Below are 13360 nucleotides of genomic sequence, written 5' to 3' on the forward strand. Positions count from 1 at the left end.
AAAATAGATTGGACTACATTAGCATCTTGTAAGCACAAAGCGGATGAGCCTGTTTCTGATTTCTTTACACGATTCGAAGAGACATTCCATGACTCTAGTGGGCAGTCATTGATAGACGACACAGGTAAGCATCTGTTCGTCGACAAATTTGTCGCTAACATGTTGCCAGAAATAGCTAATCGCCTAAAGGCCGGTGAGAGTTCATGGACTTAGTTTTCCCCAGTCTCCCTTTTGACTATGGACCAGTATTATGAGCGTCAGGAATTGGAAGCAAAAGGCAAGGAGGATAAAGTTAAGGATTTGAAAACTAAAGTTATGTTGGCTCATGTCTATGGTCCACCAGGGGGGGCTTGGCTTAAGCGCTGATGTAGGTGGAAGCGGGACTCCGGAGCTCCTCCTTGCGGAGTTGGAGAGACCCGGGGGCGGCGGAATATCGAGCTGCCTGACCCCAAGATGGTGGCTCCCGCGTGACAGAGGCTGCCCTGGATCTACCAGTTGCGGAGACCCCGAGACATCACTGCGAGGTGGGTCCGCCCTGCTGCTGAGGCGAGGACCCCGTTGCCCCTCGCCCTGGGGGGAGCGACGCCTGATTTCTCTGCAGATCGGCGGAGAGCTGCCTTCGGCGGGGGGACCCACGGAGACGGAAGGGCTTGCCGATCAACTCGGAGAGGCTCCCGGGCTGGTTGAGGTGAGGGAACACTGCCTGGCCAGGGGCGGCGGACTGCTGGGCGCGCACGTGTTAGAGGCTGGCCTGGGACTAGTACTCGGAGGCGCCGAAGTACCTGCGGCTTCCCGGAGAGGGGGGTTCGCCCAGCGTTTGGAGCGGAGACCCTGGTGCCCCTCTTCCTGGGGGAGCGACGCCCGATCACTGAGTTTGTTGGCTGCCTGGTGCCCCACCTGGTGAAAGGCACAGGGGTGCGGAGGTGCCGAGCATCTGAAGCAGGGCCGGGGTAGTGACCGACCGTGCTTTGGGTCCCTGGGGATCGCAGGAGAGGCACACAAGTCTTGACCCATGGCAGAATGGTGAGAGGAGGCAGAAAGAAGGGCTTTGACGCACTGAAACTGGATGACCCGGGACATCCCATGGAGGAAGATGAGCCGGCGCCTGGCCCGGGGAGCTCGACCCGCCCACGAGATCCGTCCCTGGGTGATATTATGCAGGCGATAGTAGCGTCGCGGGAAACTCTCGAAAAACGGATAGACACCATCGGATCGGACCTGTCCCTCTTAAAGGACGACCACAGGAAGCTGAAGGAGCGAGTGACGACCTCGGAGGTAGCCTTGAAGGACCTACCTGGGGATTTGGCTACTCTGAGAGCATCTTTGGCGGAGGGGGCGCAGAAAGTTCGGGTGCTGGAACTCAGGGCCGAGGACAGCGAAGGGCGCTCCAGGCGTAACAACCTCCGCCTCGTGGGTGTCCCGGAGAAAGCAGAGGGCCAGGATGCGGTCTCCTACTTGAAGGGTTGGTTGCGGACTGAGGTGGCTCCGGAGGGGCTCTCCCTGTTTTTTGCCCAAGAGCGCGCCCACAGAGTCCCGGCACGCCCGCCCAAACCCGGAGGTCCGCCGCGACCGATGGTGATGCGCCTCCTGCACTTCCGAGAGCGCGACCACATTCTCCAAAGGGCCAGGGACCTGCCGGACTTGCGAATTGACAACATCAAGGTCATGGTTTTCCCGGACTTCACCAGAGACGTACAGAGACAGCGGGCCTCTTTCATGGCGGTCAAGCGGAAATTGAGGTCATTGCAGCTGCCCTATGCCATGTTGTTCCCGGCCCGACTGAAGGTCATCGCTGGAGGACACACACACTTTTTTCTTACGCCGCAGGAGGCTTGGAGCTGGTTGGATGATAGAGGGGAGACCGGCGCAGGTACCCCCCCAGCGACCTCACCTGGGAGGCGCTCCGCTGAAATGACGCCGACGCGGAGGCCTGGATCCCCGTCGGGATGGCAGCAGGAAAGAGCTAAGGCGGTGCTGGAGGTGGCGGCCATCAGCCAGGGGGATGCCAGCCCTTCCAGTAGTGCATCGGAACAATCGAAGAATGACGTTCTCAGCCCTGGCTCCAGTAGTGTGCATGATCTCTCGGAGACGGACCTACCGGTGGTGACTCCCCAAACGGCGGATGGAATCCTTGGCTGAAGTGGATAGGTGGACACTCGACACGTTTCTGTGTTGTGGGTTGAGACTGCCTCCGGGCGCTGAGTGGCGGGATGTGGATGCCTCCTGGGGCTTGTCACTGCGCTATGGGGGGGTGAGCCGTGGGGGTCCTCCTGAATGTTCCAGGGGGGAGGTGGGGTCGGGAGGCTTCGGGCCTGTTTGGGTCGGCGTCCTGGCCACCCTAGCCTTCTTTTGTTGAGATACACTTAATTTGCAAGAGTTTGGATGGGGATTCCATGTTGGTTGTCTGTCCTGGGGAGTGAGAGTTGGGGGGAGTTTACTTGGTCAGGTTGGGGGGGGGGGGGGGGGACCTGGGCGTGTCAAGGGGGTCGCTGAAGGAGTGGATGAAGTACGATGGGAACTGCAATGGAACCCGGCTTAGGTTACAAATGTCTCACGTGGAATGTACGAGGGATGCTTGCTTAATCTCCACAACGGCCCCTCGCGGCGGGATGCCTGGCTTTCACCTTGTGGACACCCTGCCGGGGCCTCTCACAGGGGAATACCAGGACGGGTTCCCTAAGCAAGCGCCAGGATGCCCTTTGGGTGACAGGTCGCGCTATATAAGTACACCTACATTTACATTTACATTTACATTTACATGCATAGACGCCACAAGATCCACTCCTATCTAGTTAGGCGAGGCATTCACTTCGCCTTCCTCCAGGAAACGCACCTATTAGCTAAGGAGAGGAAGGCGCTGCAACGGAGATGGAGGGGACAGGTCTACCACACTGGTTATTCCGCCTATGCTAGGGGGGTGGCCATTTGGATAAGGGCGGGGGTACCGTTCCAATGCACACAGCAACTAATTGACCAAGAGGGGAGGTATGTTATGGTGCGAGGCAAGCTGGATAGGAGGGACCTGACATTGGGTTGTCTGTATGCCCCGAATGTAGAACAACCTGCCTTTTTCTCCTTGCTGTCCAACAAGCTGGCCCCGTTTTTAGTGGGACCCTTGCTCCTTGGAAGGGACTTTAATAGCGTTACTGACATTGCGCTAGACCGATCGCACCCCCCTCTACCAAATGCACCGGCTGGCAAACTGGCGCTTGCACGTTCTGCCTGGCAATGCCAATGGGATCTGGTTGACTCGTGGAGAGCTAACCATCCGTCAGATAGGGACTACTCGTTTTTTTCCGCCCTTCATGACTTACACGTCCGCATAGATATCTTCCTGTGTTCCCCGGACGTGCACGCAGAGGTGTGCCACAGTGAGTATCTTACGCGCACGGTCTCCGACCATAACCCGCTATTTGTGCAACTGCGCTGGTCGCAGCGTCGCCCACGAATCCCTGCCTGGAAGCTGCGCCCAGAGGCGCTAGATGATCAGATCTTCTGATCCACAATAGCCTCGAACATCGAGGCGTACTTTCAAGTCAATGTGGGCACCGCGGGATCGGCGCGATTGAATGGGACGCCTTCAAATGGGTAGTGCGGGGGCAATGCATTGCGACGGCGTCGGGAGTTAGGAAGACTTTGCTAGATGATATTACACGAGAGGACGAGAAGCTGCGAGTGCTGGAGAGAGCAAGGCCTGAGCGGCCGGACACTCATGAGGCCCTACTCGAGGCGCGGGAACTGGTGGCGGCGACGGTGGAGAGTCTCCGGTGTTTTGACTACAAGGCCTATCTCACACCCGCGCACTCGGAGCGTGATAAAACGGGTGCTCTTTTGGCCTGGCTGGCCAACCCGGCTCGTCGGAGCTCGGTCATCCTTGAACTCAGGGATCACTCTGGAGTGGCGCGATTGACCAGCAGGGTATTAATGAGCTATTCTATGACTACTACACGGAGCTTTACCGTAGCCGGGTCCTACCGTTAGTAGACGAATTCTAGGGATTCCGGGAGGGTCTAGATTTGCCAGAGCTGCTAGAGGAGGACGCGAAGCTGCTGGGGGAGCAAAATTGAGGAGAGGGAGGTGAGAGTCGCCATCAAGAGTATGGCGAGGAACAAGACGCCGGGCTCTGACGGTCTCCCGACGGAATTCTATCTCACCAACATCGATCTCCTGGCGCCCCGACTGGCGTGGCTTTACAATGAGGCGAAACTGATGGGCAGCCTGCCGGTGACCACTGGCGAAGCGCTTATTGTCCCTTTATGAAAACCGGGCAAGCAGCGATGGGACAGGGCGGCATATCGCCCATTGTCCATGCTCAATTTAGACTACAAGATTTTGAGTAAAATCTTGGCGTCGCGCTTGCTCCCCATATGTCCACGTTGATCCACGTGGACCAATCCGGCTTTATCCCGACCCACAACACGGCGCTTAATATACGACGGCTCCTGCATGTCTTGGAGGCTGACACCTATGACGGAGATGAGGCGGTGGTGTTCGCAGTTGACATGGAGAAGGCCTTTGACAGCCTGGAATGGCCTTACCTTTTCCATGTCATGCGCACAATGGGACTAGGCGAGGGCTTCGTAGATTGGACGACGCTGCTATACCGGAACGCAACGGCGAGGGTCAGAACTGGAAGAGTTATATCTGAGATGTGTGCTGTGGGTAGGGGCACCCGTCAGGGGTGCCCTCTCTCCCCCCTATTGTTTGCCATAGCGGTCGAACCCCTTGCGGCGCGAGCCCGGCTGGGACAGGTATATCAGGGTCTGGATGTTTATGGACAGCTGCACCATGTTGCATTGTATGCTGATGACCTGCTGATGTTTTTGGCGGACTCGGCTGCCTCTCTGCGTGGGGATAAGTCCCTCCTATAATCATTGAGCAGGGTGTCAGGCCTCCGGGTGAACTGGACGAAGTCCTACCTGTTCCCGACCCGCCCACGTAGAACATGTCCACAATCCACGGACGGGGTGACATGGGAGGAGAGGAGTCTTCGCTACCTAGGTACCATGATCTTCCATGATCCAGACATCCTCGAGGGCAATATTGGGTCTGCGATCAGGCTCACTAAGGTGAACTTCGACTTCTGGAGCACGCTCCCATTGTCGCCGATGGGGAGGGTGGCGCTCCTTAAGATGGTGACCCTGCTGAGATTGCTCTATTTTTTCGGGACCCTCCCGATCTGGATCCCGATGAGCTACTTCCGGTGGCTAAAGTCAATGGTGATTGGCTTTCTGTGGGGGGCGGGCAGGCGCAGGGTGGCGCACAATACCCTTCTCCGTCCTAGGGCGGAAGGAGGACTAGCGGTACCAGACTACGAACTATACTACTCAGCTGCAGTGGCTGACACAATGGGTCGCGAGAGCCAGGAGAGGGGAGGATGGGTCCGGGGAGCCGGCGGGACCGGTTCAGGTGGTATCCCGGATTGTTCTGGGCCTCCCGATGGGGGACTTCCATCTCTCCCAGGAATTTGCGACGGCCCAGAAATGTTGGAATAGGTATCTCCGGAGGGGCCGTATTGCAGTCCCGTACGCACCTGAGATCCCGCTCAAACTGTGCGGGGCAATCCCGCATGGGGGCTCATGGCACCGATTGGAAAGCTGGGAACTGCAGGGACTGACGTCCGTGGGGGACCTTTATGAGAATGGAGTGCTACTGCCTTTTGACCTCTTGAGAGACCGCTTTGAACTGGCGGGGGGGACTTCCTCCTTCATGCGGCACGGACGACGGCGATCCGCAAGCATTGGAAGACAGGCATGACGGAACCGCCAATGTCTCTGGGCTGCCAATACGTGGTGACGGTGGCGGGGACGGTCAAGGCTGTTGCGTGCCTGTATAAGCGCATGATTTCGGAGGCTATCACCCCACTGTTGTCTCTGAAGGTGAAATGGGAGGCAGACCTGACGACGGAGATCCCTGAGGAGGCGTGGTCTAGCATAGTGGAACGGGCCTGAAAAGGAACGCGCAACGCTAGGTTTCAGCTGGTGCACTTTTATGCCCTGCATAGGGCTTACCTGACCCCTGACAAACTGCATAAATATTTCCTGACCCATCCGGCGGCCTGCCCGCGATGCCCGGCGGACTTGGCTGATTTGCAACACATGTTCTGGTCCTGCCGAGAGTTAAGTTCCTTTTGGCAGGAAGTAGTGGATAGCCTAAGGGAGGTCACGGAGAGGGACTTGCAATTCACCATGGCACACTGCATTCTACATTGGTTCCCACACACATCAAAGAACAAAATTACTAGTAAGTTTCTGGACCTGGGACTACTTTTAGCGAAACGTGCCATAACATCCCAATGGAAGGCGAGTAGGGGCCCCACTGTAGAGAGTTGGAAGGCTGAGCTTAACAAATAGGCCCGGTGTGAGGGGGAGCTCCGTTTGCAGTCTGCACTTAGGGCAGGCACTGACACAGCTCTAGAGAGGGCCAGGGCCTGGGAGAGGTTGGTCTTAGACCTCACACTTTTGGACCTGGATGATGATGACTCCCCCGCGCATAGCCCTGCTCCTGCGGCGCCGCCGCCTGGGGTGGTGATGGCCTAGACTCCTTCCCTTGTTTCCCTACGTGATGACTGGCAGTTTTTGTTGATTACTCCTGATGGTCTGTTTCGGGTCTGGCTTAGACGGGATGGATGCAAGCTCGCTCTGATGGTACTCTGACACGCCTGGGGGGGGTGGGGGGTAGGGAGAGGGGCGGGGGGGTGTAGGACTGGGAGAGGAGGTTTGGGGGGGCTGGGCGGGAGGGGGGATGTTGTTCGGGGATGGAGGGGAGGGATTGTCTAGTTTGTTAGGGAATTACAGAGATGGGGGGATGGGGGGACCGAAAAGCAGTCCTGCCATCTTCCGGACAACTGGTTGTCGCTGAGCCATATTAACTTTTCCAGCTCTTGACTTTCTTTGTTATTACGCCGCTCGACCTCCGGGGTGTGAGCTAAATGGCTGTGTGACACATGTAATGGAGAATCATATTTTACAACAGACAACGGTTGGAATGGTATATGACCTGTTTGTGCAATTTATTTCGCTGCAATAAAAATATATTTACCAAAAAAAAAATGTCTATGGTCCACCATTTAGAGGTAATGTGAGAGGTGGATGTGCGATATATCACCCTGGTGTACCCCCTTTCCCTCACCCAACGTTGTCTTCTGATCAATTTGCGTATTATAAGGAGTTTTGACATTGGTGTTCTGGGTGCCCCCTTTCGCGAGGTCAGCAGTATCAGCGAGGTAGAGGCAGTATGATAGGCCGCCAGGGAACACAGGAAATAGGGGAGGCATGGATAATCGTACCAGATATGAGCCAGCTGGAGCTAATCCTACTTCTTTTAATACTTTTGACAGACAAAACCAATACCAAATGTCTGATTATTTGGCTGATGGCCCTAAAGATTTGGATTATGCATAGGAATGCCTAGGATGAGATAAGGAACGGGTTAAAGTCCCAGTGGAGCAGAGGTGTCCCTATGTCGATGCAAACATCTTGGGTTCTACTGATCGCTTTCTGGTTGATACAGGAGCTACTCGTAGTGCTCTGTCTAAAGAATTGGTTCCTATGACTCCCCTGTTTGGCGCAATGATAACATCGATTGGATTCGATGGAACACCTTCCCATTGCCCATTGTCACAGCCACTTGCATTCAGTCTTGATAAATTCACTGTAGCATGTCCATTTCAGCTTTCCCCTAACACACCGGATAATATTGTGGGTATCGATATGCTCAAACATTTTCGTGCTACAATACGTTGTTTTCCAGAAGGTGTGCGTGTTATTTTAAAAAAGACAACTATCCCATGGTTGAGAGGTCTTGTCTCATTAAAGACGATATTGCTCCGGCGTCGTTATCTGGCACTTTGTGGGCTACATCTGATACCGATGTGGGACAAACGGTTATCCAACCAGTACATACTCGAATAAAAGAAGGTGCTTCATTGCCTCGATAACCCCAATATAAAATCTCTCGAGAAGGTGAAGAAGCTTTGATACACATTGTGCAGGGATTGATAGGAGTGGGGGTTGTGGAAGAAGTCCCCTATAATATTTGTAATAGCCCTATTCTTCCTATTTTGAAAAAGGACACTGATTCTAAGGTTTATAGATTCATCATTGACCTGCGAGAAGTCAATAAGATTGTAGTGCCCCATGGTTCCTCCTACTGCAACTACATTCAGTGTGATCATTTTGAAGAATGCTTTCTTCTCAATACCTATTCATCCTGACAGCCGTTACTTGTTCGGCTTCACTTTGAATAATCGATCCTTCACATTCTGTAGAGCTTCTTGGGGTATACAGAGAGTCCTAGCGTTTATAGCCAGGCATTGAAAAGACAGCTCGATTCTTTCCCTGTACCGAAAGGGGTGGCTCTTATTCAATATGTTGATGACATCTTGATGACATCTTGTTGGCAGCCGATTTACCTACTTAGGTCACCTCCGGTCTAAGGAGGGCCGTGCACCCACACCAGATTGCATTCAAGCTATTTTGGACACACCTGTGCCCTGTACTCAGAAGGATGTTCGTGCACTGATTGGTCTTACTTCTTTATGTAGGCAGTGGATTCCTGCTTTTCTCACATTGTTAAACCCTTGTCGGCCCTTTTGACTAAAGACACCCCAATGCCTCTCCCATGGACTACTGAATATCAGAATGCTTTTCAGCAGTTACGGCAAGCTCTTTGTTCTGCACCAGTATTAGGAACTCCAGACTACACTAAGTCCTTCCCACTCTACATACACGAGAGGGACGGTTGTTCTCTCTCGTTCCTAACCCAGACACACTGTAAAAAGCAGCGTCCTTGTGCCTATTTTTCAGCTGTACTTGATCCAGTTGCTCGTGCGTTGGCTGGGTGTTTTCGACCGGTCCCGGCGACAGCTGTGTCCATACCTCAGAATGAGGGAATCGTCTTGTCTCACAGATTGCTTGTGCTAGTGCTTTTGAACCAAACGAAAACGCAGCACTTGACTAGTGCTCGCTTGACAGATTATGAATTGACACTTTTGGCCCCCATATCACATTGAAAAGATGTTAGACTCTAAACCCTGCTACACTATTGCCATTTCCAGCTACTCTGCCTCAGTCACAAGATGTTCTGCATTCTGTCCATCAACTGTTGTTTTTGCATTTGTCACCCCGAGTGGGACGGGTATGCTCAGACGTGAGTTCAGTGCTCTCAAAGCCACTGGAGTCAAGCTAACCTGGCGGAAGATGGCTGATAGCCAGAAACCGGTCCTAGGATGCTTGATTCTGGTCCAGGGAAGACATGACTTGGCAGTTCAGGATGGACTGTTCCCATGAGGCACAGGTCAAGGCTGATTTGCATATGGCCATGTCTGAATTGGGGTGGTGTGGTGAGCAAAAAAACGATGAATTTAGGCCCAGATCTCTGTACTGGGGTGAAGGTATGACCTAGTTCTGCATTCTGTCCGTCAACTGTTATTTTTGCATCAGTCACAAGAGTCACATGACTGTATATTCCTTACTGAAGAGCAAACAAAGGGTCATGCTGACCTACAAGATACGCCCCTTTCTAGTGTTGATAGGGGACTGTGGGTTGACGGGTCTTGCTTGAAATTACCCGATGGCACAACATCTGCTGTTTACGCAATTACGACACTTCAGACTGTAGTTGAGACAGCTGGCATTCCACAGAAGCCAGCTCAGGCAGCTGAATTGATAGCGCTGACAAGAAGGTGAGCTTAGCACTGATCTGTCTGTTAATATCTATACTGACAGCCGGTATGCTTTTGGAGTGGTTCACGATTATGGGCTACTTTGGAAGGAAAGAGGCTTCCTTATATCACAAGGGACACAAATAGTGCATGGGGAACTAGTGCATAATCTCCTGACTGCTGTGACATATCCTAGAAAGATAACTATTGTTACGTGTAGCGCACAAAAGAAAGTGACTGATAAATTAGGACAGGGAAACGCCTTTGCAGATCACACAGCCTGTGAGACTGCAATGCAGCGAAGCACTACATCTATGTATGTGGTTAAGTCACAGACTGAACTTTGGCATGATGCCAGGCAAGAGGTACTGAACATGCAGCGATCTGCCTCAGTTTAAGAATTAGACCAATTGTCTAAGGAGGGAGCACTGGATGATGATGGTTGCTGGAGGAATAAAGACATGACTAACTTGAGATTGCCCACAGCCTATTTACATCCTATGATTCACATGGCACATGTTGGAGCATCCTCAATAGCAAAGCTACTTATGCAGGTTTGGGACCATCCAGATATTGCCAGCACAGCTAAAAAGATAGTCCAGTCTTTTCTGATTTGTTTCCAGTATAATCCTGGAAAGGGAACACAAACTCCAACAGGAGGGTTTGCCACACCAACTGCACCTGTTGAGGTTCTGCAAATGGATTACATCCAGCTAGAGCGCTGTAATAATCTGAAGTATGTCTTAGTGGTGGTCTGTGTCTTTAGTAAGTGGATCGAGGCGTACGATACGAAAGATAATACAGCTTACTACAGCAAAGGTGCTCCTAAGGGAGGTCTTCCCCAGATTCTGCATTTGTCAAGTCCTGTGGAGTGACAACGGACCTCATTTAATTGGGCAAGTTTTTGAGTATGTTTTGAAAGGATTGGGGATCAAGCAAAAGTTTCATGCAGCTTTTCATCCGCAGTCAGCAGGTTTGGTGGAACGTTACAACTTCACGTTGAAATTGAAACTTGCTAAAATCCTGGCTTCCACTTATTTGAAATGGCCTTGATGCACTGTCCCTTGCTCTGCTTTCCATTAGATCGATACCACATACACAATCTGGCCTCACACCGTATGGGGTGGTATTTGGGAGGCCAATTTGGGGGGATTTCTAAGACATGGTTCTTGTAGGGCCTAGTTTGCATTACTAATGGCTTCTAGTGTTGCTAACATTACTGATGGCAGTGTAGGTGGACTGAATGCCCGCCTTAACAAGGTGTGCTATCCTGATGAGGAAGGAGATCCACAGGCTAAAGGAACTGTTTTGGAAATGGAAGAGTATCACTGAGGAAACTCCACCACACGCTATGTTTTCTCAAACACTCGAACAACCAAAGTAAATGGACCTCCTGTTATAGCGGTCACTAGAGCTCGGGCAGATTTATATGTGAGCAGTATTGGTAGAATTCCTGTGAAGAAAAGTGATTGCACTAAAACACTAAACATTACTGGAATAAACAATAGCAGTTTTTTGTCATAACATAATCCGTATTTTATCTGTGGAAGTAAAGGGTATTACCATCTACCTATTTGGTGGTCAGGTAGCTGGTATGTGTCCCTTTTGTTACCACCTTTGTTATTGGCTCCTGCATCCTACCACAAAGAGTATAAACTGTATAATAACATTTCTAAGAACCGATATAAGAAGACAATCAATCATGATGAGGTGGATCAAACCGATACTGCACAACAGTAATACGATGACTTCAATTTGGGGCTATTCTTAGTTGTTGGTACAGCCTTAAACAGCAGAAAAATCAGGCGCTTGACACGTGTTGTGGAGGCTGCAATCAGACAGCCATGGCACTTGGAAACAGCACGGTAGAACTACAAATTGTGAGAATTATGGCGCTCCAAAATAGGATGGTCCCCGATGTCATCCTAGCCGACCGTGGTGGAGCATGCCGCAGTGTCTAACCCAGGGTGTGGTGTGGAGTGCAAAAAAACGATGGATTTAGGCCCAGATCCTTGTACTGGGGTGAATGTATGACATTGTTCTACATTCTGTCCATCAACTGTGTTTTTTGCAATTTTCACCCCGAGTGTGCTGGGTATACTCGGACGGGAGTCCCAGGCTCTCCACACCACTGGAGTCAAGCTATCCAGGCTGATGAAGGCTGATAGCCAGACACCGGTCCTTGGATGCTTGATTCCGGTCTGGGAAAGACATGGCTTGGTAGTTCGGACTGGACTGTTCCCATGAGTCACAGGGTCAGAGCTGATTTGCATATAGCCAGTGTCTAACCCAGGGTGGTGTGGAGTGCAAAAAAACGATGGATTTAGGCCCAGATCCTTGTACTGGGGTGAATGTATGACATTGTTCTACATTCTGTCCATCAACTGTGTTTTTTGCATTATTGGGAGCAGCTGCTGTGTGTACATCCCAGACCACACCCTTTCTGGTTTTGAAGCAATTTCTAAATTACACAAAATAGACACTGAAACCCACCCTTATTCAGGGACATGTACTTGGACTGGTTGGATCTGGACACTATTCTCTGCTTGGGGCTAGAAATTATTTTCCGTCTTATGTATATCTATTGCAATTCTTTGTTCCTGCTGCCTGTGTATTCAATGTGGCCCAATGCTCTGTTCCCTATGTATTTCCAATTGCATTTCTTGTACACCAGTTAAACGTAATGTGCCGAAAGTAAATGCCCAACTAGTAACTGATCAAGAGATTAGCCAGTTAATGCTAATTAATATGGAAAATAATGTTCATGTATCCCCTATTGCATAGTGATGTCTTCAGCTAATGCTAAAAGGACCGTCTGTTGAAACCACTGAAACTATAGTTATCAAAAGCTGAAGCCATTTTGTTTGTGGCATCCATTTTAGTTAAATACCTTGTATGTGGGTAGACCTGCACGCGTCTTAGTAAGTGTGAACTGCAATGCTGTTGAAAGAATAAACAGGAATTAATGTGTCTGTGTGCTCTCTCATTTTGGGGTCTAGCCTTAACCCTTGTGCTACAATAACATCCATTTTAGTTAGCCATGTGTTTCTTCCGTCTTCACTGTTGCCTGCTTTTGTATTCCGCTTGAGTCATCAACTATAGTTAACTCCTTCAGTACTGAGCCAGAGCACTGTGCATGCTCAGAAAGGCCTGTAGCGGCTAGAATGCACCTGTCTTAGAGTGTAACTGTCAGGCTGTTTCAACTGACTAAGCTTTACTATGTCTCCTCCCACATCGCTGAACAAATAGTTTCTGTCTGCCCACTTTAGTCGATAGTTATTCCTGTGTGTGCCAGTACCTCCCCTTTGAGTCTCCATGCTGACTATGCAACAAATGGGTATAAAAGGCCTCTGGTTTCTGTATTCCTTGTACTACCTCTCACGGTGCCCGAGGGTGTTGTATCGATGTAGTCCCACTCATGAGTGATTAATAAACTCCATGTTTTGATATTCCACCTTCCGTGCCAATCTCTTCTTTGTTGGTTTAAGGACCGGTGGACAGATAAGGATGAACCCCTGCACCAGTGAGCCCCATAAAAGTTTTTTTCTTCCACATGGTCATCCTCATGGGACTCGGGAGGTTCAACGAGGTACTATATACTAAACCCAAGAAGCAGCAACTCACAGGGCTGAAAACACGGACAGTCGCAATCTGGCGTAGAGTAACGAAACAGTTGGGGTGGGGTGACAGGGTGAT

This window comes from Lissotriton vulgaris, chromosome 4_1 (assembly GCF_964263255.1).
Source record: "Lissotriton vulgaris chromosome 4_1, aLisVul1.2, whole genome shotgun sequence".
NCBI lineage: Eukaryota > Metazoa > Chordata > Amphibia > Caudata > Salamandridae > Lissotriton > Lissotriton vulgaris.